Source organism: Musca autumnalis, unplaced genomic scaffold, assembly GCF_047663935.1.
Source record: "Musca autumnalis isolate F117 unplaced genomic scaffold, ASM4766393v1 scaffold_3, whole genome shotgun sequence".
Lineage (NCBI taxonomy): Eukaryota > Metazoa > Arthropoda > Insecta > Diptera > Muscidae > Musca > Musca autumnalis.
Window position 1 is genome coordinate 99,918,394 of NW_027411866.1, and position 14,280 is coordinate 99,932,673.

Consider the following 14,280-nt stretch of genomic DNA (forward strand, 5'->3'; position numbering starts at 1 on the left):
AAGGACATATATATATATATATATATATATATATACCGTTCTAGGGGGTTTACATCACAACGTCGACCTATACCGACAAATTTCTGGCGGAAAGAAGACTAAATACAAAATTTCCGATATTTCTGTAAGATAATGTGGCTAAAACCTTCAAAATGCCGAAAATCAAGAGGTACGCTTTTATGGGGGCTAAATGAAGGCGTAGACCTATACCTACAATTTTCAGGTGGTAAGTTTTATACCAACAACGAAGACTAATTACCAAATTTCAGGCATTTCGGTGGAATATTGACGTCATAACCTTTAAAATACCGAAAAGTGAGAGGTACCGTTCTATGGTGGCTATATGAAGGTGTGGACCTGTACCGACAGATTTTAGGGGCAACAGTTTTATACCCCCAACGAGGACTAAGTATGAAGGCGAGGCCCTATACCATCAAAATTCAGGGGGAATATTGTTATACTCCCAACGAAGCCTAAGTACCAAATTTCAGCCATGTCGGTGTGATAATGAGGCTAAAACCTTCAAAATATCGAAAATCGGGAGGTACCGGCTATATCAAAACGTGGGCCGATATAGCCCATTTGAAATACCAAACATCTTAGGCGTAATATAAACTTCTATGCCCAATTTCAAAGCCATTTTTAGTTAACTACAACATCATAGAATGGTAGGATATGATTAATAGATTATGACAATTCACATTTTAATTTGTTTGTCATCTCCAGTATTTCTATATTATGCAAAATGACATCAATCTTTTTGCGTATGTATGCATATCGTGTTTATCAAGAATTGCAAGCTTAATATTCTTATTTATTATTCAAAATGATAATGACATGCCTTTTTCCCACATACATAAATATGTATGTATGTATGTATTCATAATGCCTAATATACAAATCGAAATTCCAAGAAACATTTCTTCCTCTCATCACACATCAACATTAAATATACCAAATCATCGATTTTGGCATTTTCATTCAATAGATTTCGCTCTGCGATACCATCATTTCCGCCAGTAACAACAGCAACATTTCTATGGTATGTAGGAGGAAAAATTATGCAAGCATGGCACGTGGTAGAGACACACCAAAACTTTATAAAATATTATTCGGAAATAGTCGTGATTGTGGGTGTTTGTGGTATCTATTGTTGTATTGCAAAGTGAATGAATGAACGAATGACATGCAAATTTCACCACATTTTGATGAACGTGCAACACCCACTACTTATGTTCACATGGTAGCAGCAGCAGCAGCGGTAATGGCTCAGTCACTCACGCACACCTCTAGTTCTCTTTGAATTGTTTAATTAAATGTTTAGAGAGACGAGAAGACACACTCGGGCATAATCCAACAAAGATTTGAATGCAACATGACATTGCAACCGACACACACATGTACACCTGCGGTAACAGTCACACCCAGGATTTGTTCTTCACGTTCATGTTGTAATTGATTTGGAATTTAACGGAATTATGTGCTGCGGCTTTAAAGTGAGAAAACCACATGTGCAAACGTTTTAGTATGGGAACATGTGAGATTGGTTAACAGCCTGTTTCTGTATGTCGAAACGAAAAAGTGTGCGAATGAAACACGTCCATACTTTAGTTTTCGAAATATCTTTACCTTTGCTTTGCTTCAAAACAAAAAACAAATTTGGAAAATACACAAGCGTTTGCTAGGATTATCTCGTTCTTTCGACATACAGAAACAGGCAGTAAGTGTTTCTGATTCAAAAGAAAATATGGAATTTTGCAAAAATGCAAACCTATATTATTTTGTTTAACTAATGAGTTTCATAGAAAAATTGAAAACTATAGACGAGTACAAAAAGCTATAGGCGGCACAGAGCCGACACTGTGACACCCTACACCACTTTTCGCGAATTGCTATATCTAAGTCCTTTGAACGACAGTTTCGATATATTCCGTCCACATTATATTCAAGATAGCAGACACGGGTCCCCCTTGCTGGTCCGTCGTATTGAGTTTTAATGACAACTTTTTATGGAGTTTATGCTTTACAATTCAAAAATAGGTATTTTCTACCTCATTTCTTCGGGTCCATTGTCAAACCGAGTTATTCATTGAGGATTTAAAATTTATCAACATATTTTGTCTGTAACCTTTCTTTTCTCTCACGGACTTTGTCGGATTTTTTAACAAATATAGCGATTATAAAACAATTGGCCCCCGAAATTCAATATAAAATATATATCATTTTGGACCACGGGGCATTCCCTAACATTTTCTGAAAATTTCATGAAATTAGGTTCAGTAGTTTTGAGAAAATTATGTATTGAAAAGAGTGGGTGTGGTCATCAGTTGTTAAGATATAACATATTTAAAAAAGTGAGCGTGGTACGGTATTTTGGCTCCAAATATGTACCTAAGATCGGAGACACAACCCCATTGTCTCCCAAAGTTAATGCTGAAACCGATATAATCATAAGTTTGGCATATACATAAAGCGTTTAAAAGAAATGTACCCCACCTCTTCTGAAATTCATAAAGTACGCATTGCCATGTCAGACCTTGAGCATTTCCATGGAAATCTGTTCAGTATTTTTGAGATATAACATATTTAAAAAAGTAGACGTGGTCGGGTCTTTAGACCCAAAAGAATTTCCTAGAGTCTAGATAAATTCGTAAATTTTCAAACCGATATAAATGTTGCTATTGCAAATGTAGCGTTTTTAAATATCAAACAAAAAATTCAGCCTATTTTCGCCGGGGGCCATCCATATACATACCTGAATATATCATTAAAATCGGTTCAGTAGTTTTGTAGATGAAACATATTTAAAAAAGTGGGCTCTGTGTCCCAAATAAATACATAAGGTTGGATACAACCACAATTGTCTAACAAATTAATTTTCAAACCGACACATTCGTAATTATTATAAATATAGCATTTTTAAAGAAATGGGGGCCATCTCTGTACATTCCCTGGCAATTTCAGGAAATTCGGTTCAGCAGTTCTTGTAGGAAAGGTTAAAATTGACAATTGGAAAAAGTGGGCGTAAAGGTGTGCATGGTCAAATTTTCTATGCATAAAAGGTCGGGTTATGGCGAACATTTCACAGAAAGAATTATCCAAATCCGACCAACCGTTCTCAACTGATGCCATTACAAACGAACGACATTTATATTTGTTTATATAGAAGATATAGCATATAAATTCCGTGATATAGAGGCATTTCTTCACCAAATAACATTTGATATTACATGAATACCTGGCCGCAAAAATGGATTTTTCTCGCTAGATCTAGCAAGGTTGGTCAATTGCTCAAAAAAGGATCTTGTGGATTAGTGCAAAAAATTGTGAACAAAAACAATCGAGATGCTTCATACGAGATTTATAAGGTCGTCAGAGCCGACAAATCATGGATCTATACTTAGGAGCCCGAAACAAAACAGGAATCGACCGCTTGGGTCTTCGAAAGCAGGCCAAATCCGACAAAAGTTGTTCATGGAACAATACCTTCAAAGCAAATTGTCGCCTGTTTCTTCGGAAAAATTTACCTAGTGGCGACTATACGACTTGAGAAAAGTAGGACGGTTAATTCTGAGTGGTACACTACAATTTGTGTGCCTGAAGTCTCTTGAGAAATTCGAAAAACGAACAAATGAAAACGAATCATTCTGCATCATGACAATTCGAGCTTTCACACATCGATTCAAACCTGCGACTGTTTGGCCGGACAAAACGTGGAATTGATGGGTCATCCGCGTACAGCCCTGACTAGGGTTACGCAGTGAAATGCTATAATCGGTTTTTCGATTATTCGGTTTTTGTGAAAAACTTAAAACTCGATCTTCGGTTAGTCGACTGTTTGAGAGTGTTCAAAAAGTCGACTTTCGATTAATCGTTAACGGCCGAAAACCGATTATAATCGACCATTTTCGTTGATGCGACCGTGATGGTTATATGTATAAAAAAGGTACCATCGATTACGCTTTTTTAGCAAACCCAATAGTCAACTACGACTAATAGTCGACCACGATTAATAGTCGACTACGAAAAATAATAGACTACGACTAATGGTTGACTACGAATAATGGTTGACTTCGTCTTCCGAAAGTCGAATAAGAATAATCGATTTTCCGGTTTTCGCACAATCAATAATCGACTACGACCTTTAGAAATAATACGGCTAATAACCGATTAATCAATTAACCGAAATCGATTTAACGTATCCCTATCCCTGACTGGGGATTCAATGACTTCATTTGTTTGCAGGACATCAAGAAAAAAAGGCGTGGTCAACTACTTTCGTTGCAGAAGATGCTGTAAAAGCGTTCATAAACCATGCGTTCATGTCACAATCAAGCCACTAAAAACAACCCAACAGATTGTCGTATGTCAAACTGTCCTGAGTACGCTTGGGTTAAAAACGGTCAAACTTTCCAAAAAATTATTAAAACGATTCTTAAAGGACACAATCCAATTCTACTTAACAAAAATTACATATTTTTAAAATAGGGGAACATTTTCGTTTTTTGGTTTCCTTAGTCCCGATTTACATTAGGCGAGTTTACTTGCGGCAATTTTTCTCGTTCCTTTTTAAACTTGCCTTTTGCGTCTATAAGGGCCAAACCTATAAATCAGCATGTGCGTTCAAAAATACTAAAACAAAATACATTTGAAATACATGTAGTTTGTTTTTGTATTTCTGAACGCACACGCAACACGCAGAGCTATAGGTTTTTCCCTAAAAGGCAATTCTATTCCGACAACCTTTGTTTTCAAAACAATGAAAATAATGTCAAATACGAAAAATATGAAAGGAATTGCCGGTACGAGCAATTTTTTTTCATTTCCATTCCCCTTAACAACAACAAACAGGGACTTGCCGCAAGTAAACTTGCCTAATGAAAATTGGAACATAGTTTCAATATGTTTACTATTGAATCCCATATAGAAATCATGGTAGAACAATATAAGGTAAAATCAAAACCCAGCTGATTGAACTGGGCTGTAATGTTAGTGTCAAATTCCATACGACATTTTATATTTATTTTTTGAGGAAAAAATATATCATTCAGAAAAAAACTATTTCCCGTAAAGACTTTTTCATATCAAAGATATGTATGTAACCTCTTCCATGTCCGAACAACGTGCCTCACACTATAACTCGCTTATAGAAGCTGTACAATATTTGTTAATAGGTGTGGTATTCTGTTAAATTTGAAAAAAAAACAAGTAAGCAAAGGGCCGACCATGCGATACCCTACACCACCAGGGACGTAGCCAGGATTTCATTTCGGGGGGGGGGGGGGGGGCCACCTGACCAAAATTTTGAAAGTTCATGTTAGCGAAAATGTCTTATTTAGCAAAGATGTAAACCATATTTTAGACTTATTCTACTAATGAAATAAGTTTCATTACTATTTTTTAATTCAAATAGCGTAAGACTTCTTGGCCAATTTTATCTTGTTTTTAGAACTTATTTGACAATATGTCACAGTTAGTATATGATCAAAACAATGAATATATTAATAATCCAATATATTTTTAGGCGTATCATTTATCAAATAATTCACAACCACAGTGAATGTTATGAAATTCAGTGATATCACTTCGGTAAGACCAAAAGAAAGAGAATACAATGTAAAACCTTGGAAATATCATAACATTTAATTTTCAAATATCTTAACATTATAATTTTCAAAAATATGCAAAAATCCGATGTCTACTTATCACAAAGAATTTCTGAAAGCCGAGAACTAATGCTGAGCAATAGTTAGTCTATCCAAGAAATTCTAGCACCCAATCGCGGTTACGTAAATGACAAATTCTGTCGCCAAATCGTGCATCTGTCAATAGACTAATTTTGGTGTCCAATCGTCGAACTTCTCTTATAGAAATTCCGGATCTTCTCATAAATTTATCAGGAACAAAGGAAACTCTGGAATCCAGTCTTAACTTCTTTAAAAATGAAATTATGGCGCCCAATCCAAGGTCTATACATGTATACATTCTTTTAGCACAAATCCATAAACACAATTTTTCCCAACCTCATCGAAATAATGGCTTTAGGGCCAAAGTGTGTTTGGAAGAAATCTGTTTCAGAAAACTTGGAGTCGACTTAGCTATATCCATTCGTCTGTGTAGCCGCCTGGAGAGCACTATAATTCTCAAACAGATCAACCGATCAACTTCGAAGATCGATCTACTCTTTCGGCAAGCATGCAATTTAAGACCTCTCTGGATAAGCTGTGTAAGCTTAAGACCTCAATGGTCATGGCTTCACTTCCTTTATGCTAATAATTTATTTATAAGTAAAAATATGAAATAAATAAATCAATAAATAAAAAAATCTCTGAAAACGCTTTGCTTTTTTGCAACAAGTGTTCTCGGGGCTCCTATATTACCGTACAAGTTTTTCAGAGGCAAGTCTATACTTCCAGAGAAAATGGCCCGAAAGCTGTAAAGAACACCTAAGGCAATAATGTGTAGTGGCTAGTGCGCACGACAACTTTCGAACCGGATACTGCGTTGGTCCAAACTTTGTTTATCGCAATATTTCAGCGAGCCTTACATACAAATTTCGAAGATGGTGCTTTTCGGTCTACTTCTTCCGGTATTTTTCCCCCCAAATTTCAAGAATTTTATCTAAAGTGGTATGCGCGAGTTTTCTTGAACGGAGCAACAGATTTGGTCCAAACTTTGGATTTATTAATATTTTTTCCAAACTTAGTTTTTACTCGAAAATGGGCCATACTGGGGTACCTCCCTCACAAACTTTCAAAATAGTTGTTTAAGTGCAGTTTAAGGTCTATTTGAGGATCTTTAGAAATTTTTACTGAAGGTATTCCTTGTGTTTAGAACGGTATTATGTTTTTCGTGGGAAAGCCCATATTTCCCGACATAAGTCAAAAGGTGAAAATATCTTTTGAAAGGAATGACTCCCAAAATAAGATCTACTCCCAAAATGAACTATGTCGGTCCGGTCCATTTCTCCATACCTTCTCCGCAACACTTGTGATCAATGATACAAATCCTTATTTAGTTTGCAAGTTCATACGTCCGAAAATGGATACGAATTTCTGAAAATCTCCTAATGCATAGTTTTTTGAGTATAAGGATTTTGGCTGTGTAGCCGCTATTCGATCTGTCTATAGATGAAAGTTTCAATTCACACAGGCTCAGGGTATATTTCTGTCCGCAAAGTCGAGTGGTACTTGTAAAGATTTTGACGAAGAAGAACCTGTTTCCGATCAGTTTTTAGATTTCGTTTGTCGTCACAAGGTCCTTTACCGAAGGAGGAAAAATTAACATTTCTAGAAATGTGCATCCATTGAAAGTACTTCCCAAAATACAATTGCTGTGGGTTTCTATGACGTTTTCTTCTGGTTGTATTCAAAGAGTAATCGACAGAAAAATCTCTGAAGATGAAATTCATTGTAATTTTGAAATATTGGAAATAATATGTAATAAATCAATATATATAAACTAGAAAAATGTTTGTACGTTTGTTTGTTTGTTTGAAGTTTATGGACTCAAAAACCGCTGAACCGATCTTCCTGAAAATTTCAGAGTATATCACTACATGGCCTGAAGGTAACATAGGCTATAAAAATTCCTGAAATTCCGCGTTGATCCGGCCATATAGCATCAGCATCGGAGGTACCTCAAAAAAAAATAGATTTTTTATGCAAAAATCTATAGAATGGTAACAGACACCGACGTAGCCAGGGGGGGTGGCCCGGGGGGCCCGGGCCCCCCCCCCCGAAATGATTTTAGTTCCCTTAGGATATTAGCTTATGTTACACATTTTTTAATTTTTGAGTAAAATTTTAAACTGTTTTAAATTGTTCAAGAAATATGTAAAGTAGTTGGAAGTTGGAAGTATTATATGATATTTTGTTTTTGACATTTTTTATTAAAGAAATTCAACAATAAAAGTTAAAATCGTTGCTTAATCTTTGTGGTTTTAAGTGTTTGTATATTTCCTCTAACACGTTTTTATAATGAGCTATTTTGAAATTAATAACAATTACAAATTCTTTATTATGTTTGAAATTGGCAATAAAAAAACTATCTCAACCATTTTTTATGATATAATTTCTGTTCCACCGAATTGCCATCAGTTGAAATTATTTGAAACTGGTATCTTGCTACAAATTAGTAAATGTCTATTGGACAAAAGGATTTTTCTCTTGAATTTTTATGTTTTGTTCGACCTTTCGAATGTTAATAAAATCAAGATTATTGAGCTTGAGGTCAATGTTTATATTTTAATTATCACATATTATTTCCAATATTTCAAAATTACAATGAATTTTATGTTCAGGGATTTTTCTGTCGATTACTCTTTGAATAAAACCAGAAGAAAACGTAATAGAAACCCACAGCAATTGTATTTTGGGAAGTACTTTCAATGGATGCATGTTTCTAGAAATTTTAATTTTTCCTCCTTCGGTAAAGGACTTTGTGACGACAAACGAAATCTAAAAACTGATCGGAAACAGGTTCTTCTTCGTCAAAATCTCAGCAAGTACCACTCGGCTTTGCGAACAGGAATATACCCTGAACCTGTGTGAATTGAAACTTTCATCTGTGGACAGTTCGAATAGCGGCTACACAGCCAAGCCAAGAAATTTGTAGCCATTTTCGTACGTATGAACTTGCAAACAAAATATGGATTTGTATCACTGATCAAAAATTTTGCGGAGGAGGTATGGAGAAATTGACCGTACCGACATAGTTCATTTTGGGAGTAGATCTTATTTTGGGAGTCATTCCTTTTAAAAGATATTGCGCCCACCAGTCATTTCAGTTCGCCACAGTATAATTTTCACCTTTTGGATCCTTATGTCAGGAAGTATGGACTTGCACACGAAAAACATAATACCGCTCTAAACACATGGAATACCTTCAGAAACATTTTTTAAATACACTATGCAACACTGAAAATGCAAACAACTTCTAGCATGGATTTTTTGAAAGTACATATTTAGACTACAAAAACCCTAGTTGGGTTTTGTCCTGTCAGATCCAGTTCGGATTTTATGGCCTCATCTAAACCGGGCTAAATCTTCACTTTTTTGCATTTATCAGGCCTTTATCTCAGAAACGAATAGGAATTTGGCCTTGCTGTTTTTAGCAATATTGTAGCCCTAAATTAGTAGAACTTATCTTAAGAAAAACTCCATAAGAAAAACTCCATCTAGGGCATCAAAATCTATAAAATATAGAAAATTTAACATAATTGCTGAAATTCTGGTCATTATCGGCTAAATTATTGGGAGTTGAACCAAGTAACCTTTTGCAAAAATCTTCCAAATAAAGTTCTCAACAATTCTTTAGAACATTCCGAAACTCTAAAATGCTTACTTCATGTTGTTTCAGCGGTATTTTGCATCATACCTTTTACAACACGTATTTCAAACACAGTTCACACCAACAGTTTATTCTCGCATTTCGGATTTCATTACATTATTCACATTTTTATTAAATCGTCGTTGAAAAATGTACTGAAAACAACGGCATAGAGGCATTTTACAACAATGACATGTTCTGAAGAGTTGTGTATTACATTCCAGGGAATATTTTTTCAAAAGAAAATATTCAGAAAAAATTAATGGTTTTGGAGATACGGTGTGAAATGTATAAAAATTGTGGAATTTTTGCATATATTTTTAAATTTAAGGCAATAAATGTAGTTTTTCGAGTTCATTATTTCTCCAAATATTTTATTCTTGTCCTTATCTACTAATTTGCTTCAGAGGTCAGACGAAGATTCGCATTGGTTTCAGAGATATAGCCCTGAATTTCTTTAAAAACTCAATATTTAGCCATGTTTAGATGGGGCCATAAAATCCGAGCTGGATCTGACACAACAAAACCCAACTAGAGTTTCTTGTCGTTTGGGTCTGTGCTTTCAAAAAATCCTCAGTTCGAAGTGTTTGCACAAGATCACCTTAAAAATGTTGCACAGTGATATCCTCAAATATACCTTATACTGCACTTAAACAACTATTTTGAAGGTTTGTGAGGGAGGTACCCCAGTATGGCCAATTTTCGGGCAAAAACTAAATTTGGAAAAAATATTACTAAATCCAAAGTTTGGACCAAATCTGTTGCTCCGTTCAAGAAAATTCGCGGATACCACTTTAGCTAAAATTCTTGAAATTTAAGGCTCGCTGAAATATTGCGAGAAACAAAGTTTGGACCAACGCAATATCCGGTTGGAAAGTTGTCGTGCGCACTAGCCACTACACATGATCTTTACAGCTTTCGGGCCATTTTCTCTGAAAGTATAGACTTGCCTCTGAAAAACTTGTACTGTAATAATAGGGGCCCCGAAAACACTTGTTGCAAAACAGCAAATGGTTTCCAGAGAGTTCTTTTTATTTATTAATTCATTTATTTCATATTTTTACTTATAACTAGACAGCGGAATCCTATGCAAATGCATATATGGTTAGGATGGTCGTAGAGTAAATTTGATTAGACAGAAACTCGTTTTATTACAAAATAAAACGAATTAGGCCCAGAAATTTTTGCATTTTTTGCCTATCGTGCATATTTTGACATATTTGTACATATCTGCATAAAATGAGCATATGCAAAAATATATTCAAGTATTTCTGGTCTAAATTCTGGTATTTTGAAGGTTGTTCCCTCAATATCCCTCCGAAATTATCGGTATAGGTCCACGTCTTCATATAGCCCCATAGATTGGAAGGTTATGGCCTCAATATCCAACCGAAATGACTGAAATTTGGCAATTTAATTTGTCTTCGTTGTGGGTAAAAAAACTTTACACCTAAAATTTGTCGGTTTAGGTTCAGGCCTTCATATAGCCCCCATAGAACGATACCTCCCAATTTTCGACATTTTGAAGGTTGTGGCTGTGATTATACATTTCTCTATTTTATTGACTTGTCTGAAGAGAATTTTAAACAGATAAATTGTACACACAAATATTTTTGTACCTATTATTGAAATATTTGTTGCATAAGAAAATATGTAAAATGCATAAATTTTGCATATGGGTAAATCCTGCGTGACGAACGCTACATTTGTACGCGTTTTCGGGCAAAAATATTAACATTTTTTGAACTTTCCAGATAGATGCATTGAATCTATACATGGTATTTAATAGAATTTGAGAGCACTTTCAAATGCCATAAAACAATTTTTTTTAACAAGTATAATTAGCGGAAAAAATTGATTATAAGTTATTGTGACGCACGCCACAAAGAGTGGAAGTAGCTTCCGACCTTGTGCTATGTTTTTATAATTTTTAGCAAATTTTGCATAATAAAGCACACAAAATGAAAATTTTAAAAGAAAGATGAATATAAGAGAATTCTAAAACAATTAATTTTTAAGCAAACAATTTTGTATTTTTTTCCAAAATCAGCGAACCTAATGTGACGCACGCTACGTGATGCACGCTACATTTTTTCCAGTATATAGTAAATAAAAACCAGTGTATTTATTTTAACGAAACAATGTATATTTCTTGTAAATAACGTTATTTAAGTCATATTTTATGTTCATAAATAAGTTTATCAATGCGTATATGTTTATAAATAAATTTTATGTTTTAATGAATCTGACGTTAGTGCGATTTTGAGCACATTTTTGTTATATGACGAAAAATAATGTTTGCTTTTAATTCCGGGAATGCTGTTAACGTTAGCCCATCTCTCCGAAAGAATTCCAGCTGATTTTTGTATATAACTTCTGCTTATACATAAAATGAAAATACCATTTGTATTCATTTTTGCCAATTTAAAAAAAATCATGGGCGTTATTAAGAACAATATTCGGAGCTTTTACCATTTTCCAATTTTTTTCTTTACGACAGCTCCGATTCCGTCTACTGCACCCTTTCCGTGAGCAGTTGCAAAAAATTCCACTCAAATTTTTCTTTGAAAAAGGGTATACTACTTAAAATGAATTTGAAAAAGGGTATACTACTTAAATTGAACTTTGAAATATCATTTCATTTTTTAAGTTTCTTAACAATTAACTGAACTCAAATCGCTACGAAAACAGAATAAAACAAAAATAGAATACAAGAGAAAGTGAAAACAGAAATTAAAGGCAAAATTTTTTTTTATTTTTTGGGAGAACTCAAATCGTGACGAACGCTACAGAAATTAATGCACTGTAATTTTTTTATTTTTTATTATTGTAGATTTTTTTTCTATTTCCTTAAAAGCAGGATATTAATTTAATTTAAATTTATAGATGAATTTAAAAAAAAAAGAAATTTCTGCCCACAGTATAAAAAAAACATAATTTTTCGTGACGCACGCTACACCACTTGGATCTGTCTTTTCATACCTAATTTCACTTTTTCCAAAATAGTAAAAGATAATATTTTCTGTCAAAATCTAAGAGAATTGAATGAATAACAACATAGCTTTTGAGTTTACCACTTATGTTAACATTAAAGTAATAATATGAACATGTAAAAAATGTACAATTTTTGTATAAAATTAAAAAACCTAAGGTAGGGTAGAATTTTGTAATAATTTTTGTGTTAATAATGACAGAAAAAAAAGTTTTTAACATATTTCTAAAATTAGATATCCAGTCTAATCTTCTGTGAAAAAATAAATTAATTTGGATAAAATAAAAAAATTTTTGGCTGGTAGACTGTTTCTGGGATTTGCCCATATGCAAAAATGTGTGCATTTTGCATAATTTTGCATATGTCATATGTTTCGATTGCAGTGTAATCAGAAGCCAAAAATATGCCCAGTCCCAAAATTTTACATGAATCGGACCAAAAATAGGGGTTGCATAAAATTCCGCTGTCTACTTATAACTAAATTATTAGCATAAATAAGCCATGATTATTGAGGTCTTAAGCTTACACAGCTTATCCAGAGATGTCTTAAACTGCACTTCGCTGAAAATTTTTGAAATACTCTGCGGAAGCTTCCGGAAAGGGTAGGTCGATATGACCCATCTTCTAGTTGATCAAAATTTGGACAAAATATAACGAATGCCAAATTTTGGACCGAATCGGTTGATCTGTTTGAGAATGAATTATCGTGCTCTCCAGGCAGCTACCCAGGCGAAGGGACATACCTGAGACGACTCCAAGTTTTCTGAAACAGATTTCTTCCAAACACACTTTGGCCCTAAAACCATTATTTCGATGAGGCACAGGCTGTCTATTGACATATGCACGATTAGGTGCTAGAATTTCTTGATGGATAGACTAACTATCATTAGTTAGACATCGGATTTTTGCATATTTTTGAAAATTATAACAAGATATTTGAAAATTCAATGTTATGATATTTCTAAGGTTTTCCGATTGTATTCTCATTATTTTGGTCTTACCGAAGTGATATCACTGAATTTCATAACATTCACTGTAGTTGTGAATTATTTGATAATTGATACGCCAAAAAATATATGGGATTATTAACATAGTCACTGTTGTGATCATATTAACTCTGACATATTGTCAAAAAGTTCTAAAAACAAGATAAAATTTGCCAAGAGGTCTTACGCCATTTGTATTAAAAAATAGTAATGAAAATTATTTCATCAGTAAAATAAGTCTAAAATAAGGTTTATATCTTTGATAAATAAGACATTTTCGCTAACATGAACTTTCAAAATTTTGGTCAAACATAATAAACAATTTGTAATTGTTATGAATTTCAAAATAGTTCATTATAAAAACGTGTTAAAGAAAATATACAAACACTTAAAACCACAAAGATTAAGCAACGGTTTTACATTTTATTGTTAAATTGCTCTTATAAAAAATTTAAAAAACAAAATATCGCAAAAATGTTATTTCTGGATGTTGCTATAAGCCAAAGTATTGGACCTAATATGTTTCAAACGTTCAAAAGATACAAATAAACGGATTGTTCTGAACTCAGTAACACTTACAGTCAGTCTAAAATTCCGATTAAACGCTTAAACAACACCTTAAAACTTAACAAGAACTATGCATAAAATTGCTCAAAAAGCCTAACTTGTTCATTATTTTTATATTTTCAAAGGTTATGGCCTCAATATCCAACCGAAATGACTGAAATTTGGCAATTTGTCTTCGTTGTGGGTAAAAAAACTTTACACCTAAAATTTGTCGGTTTAGGTTCAGGCCTTCATATAGCCCCCATAGAACGATACCTCCCAATTTTCGACATTTTGAAGGTTGTGGCTGTGATTATACATTTCTCTATTTTATTGACTTGTCTGAAGAGAATTTTAAACAGATAAATTGTACACACAAATATTTTTGTACCTATTATTGAAATATTTGTTGCATAAGAAAATATG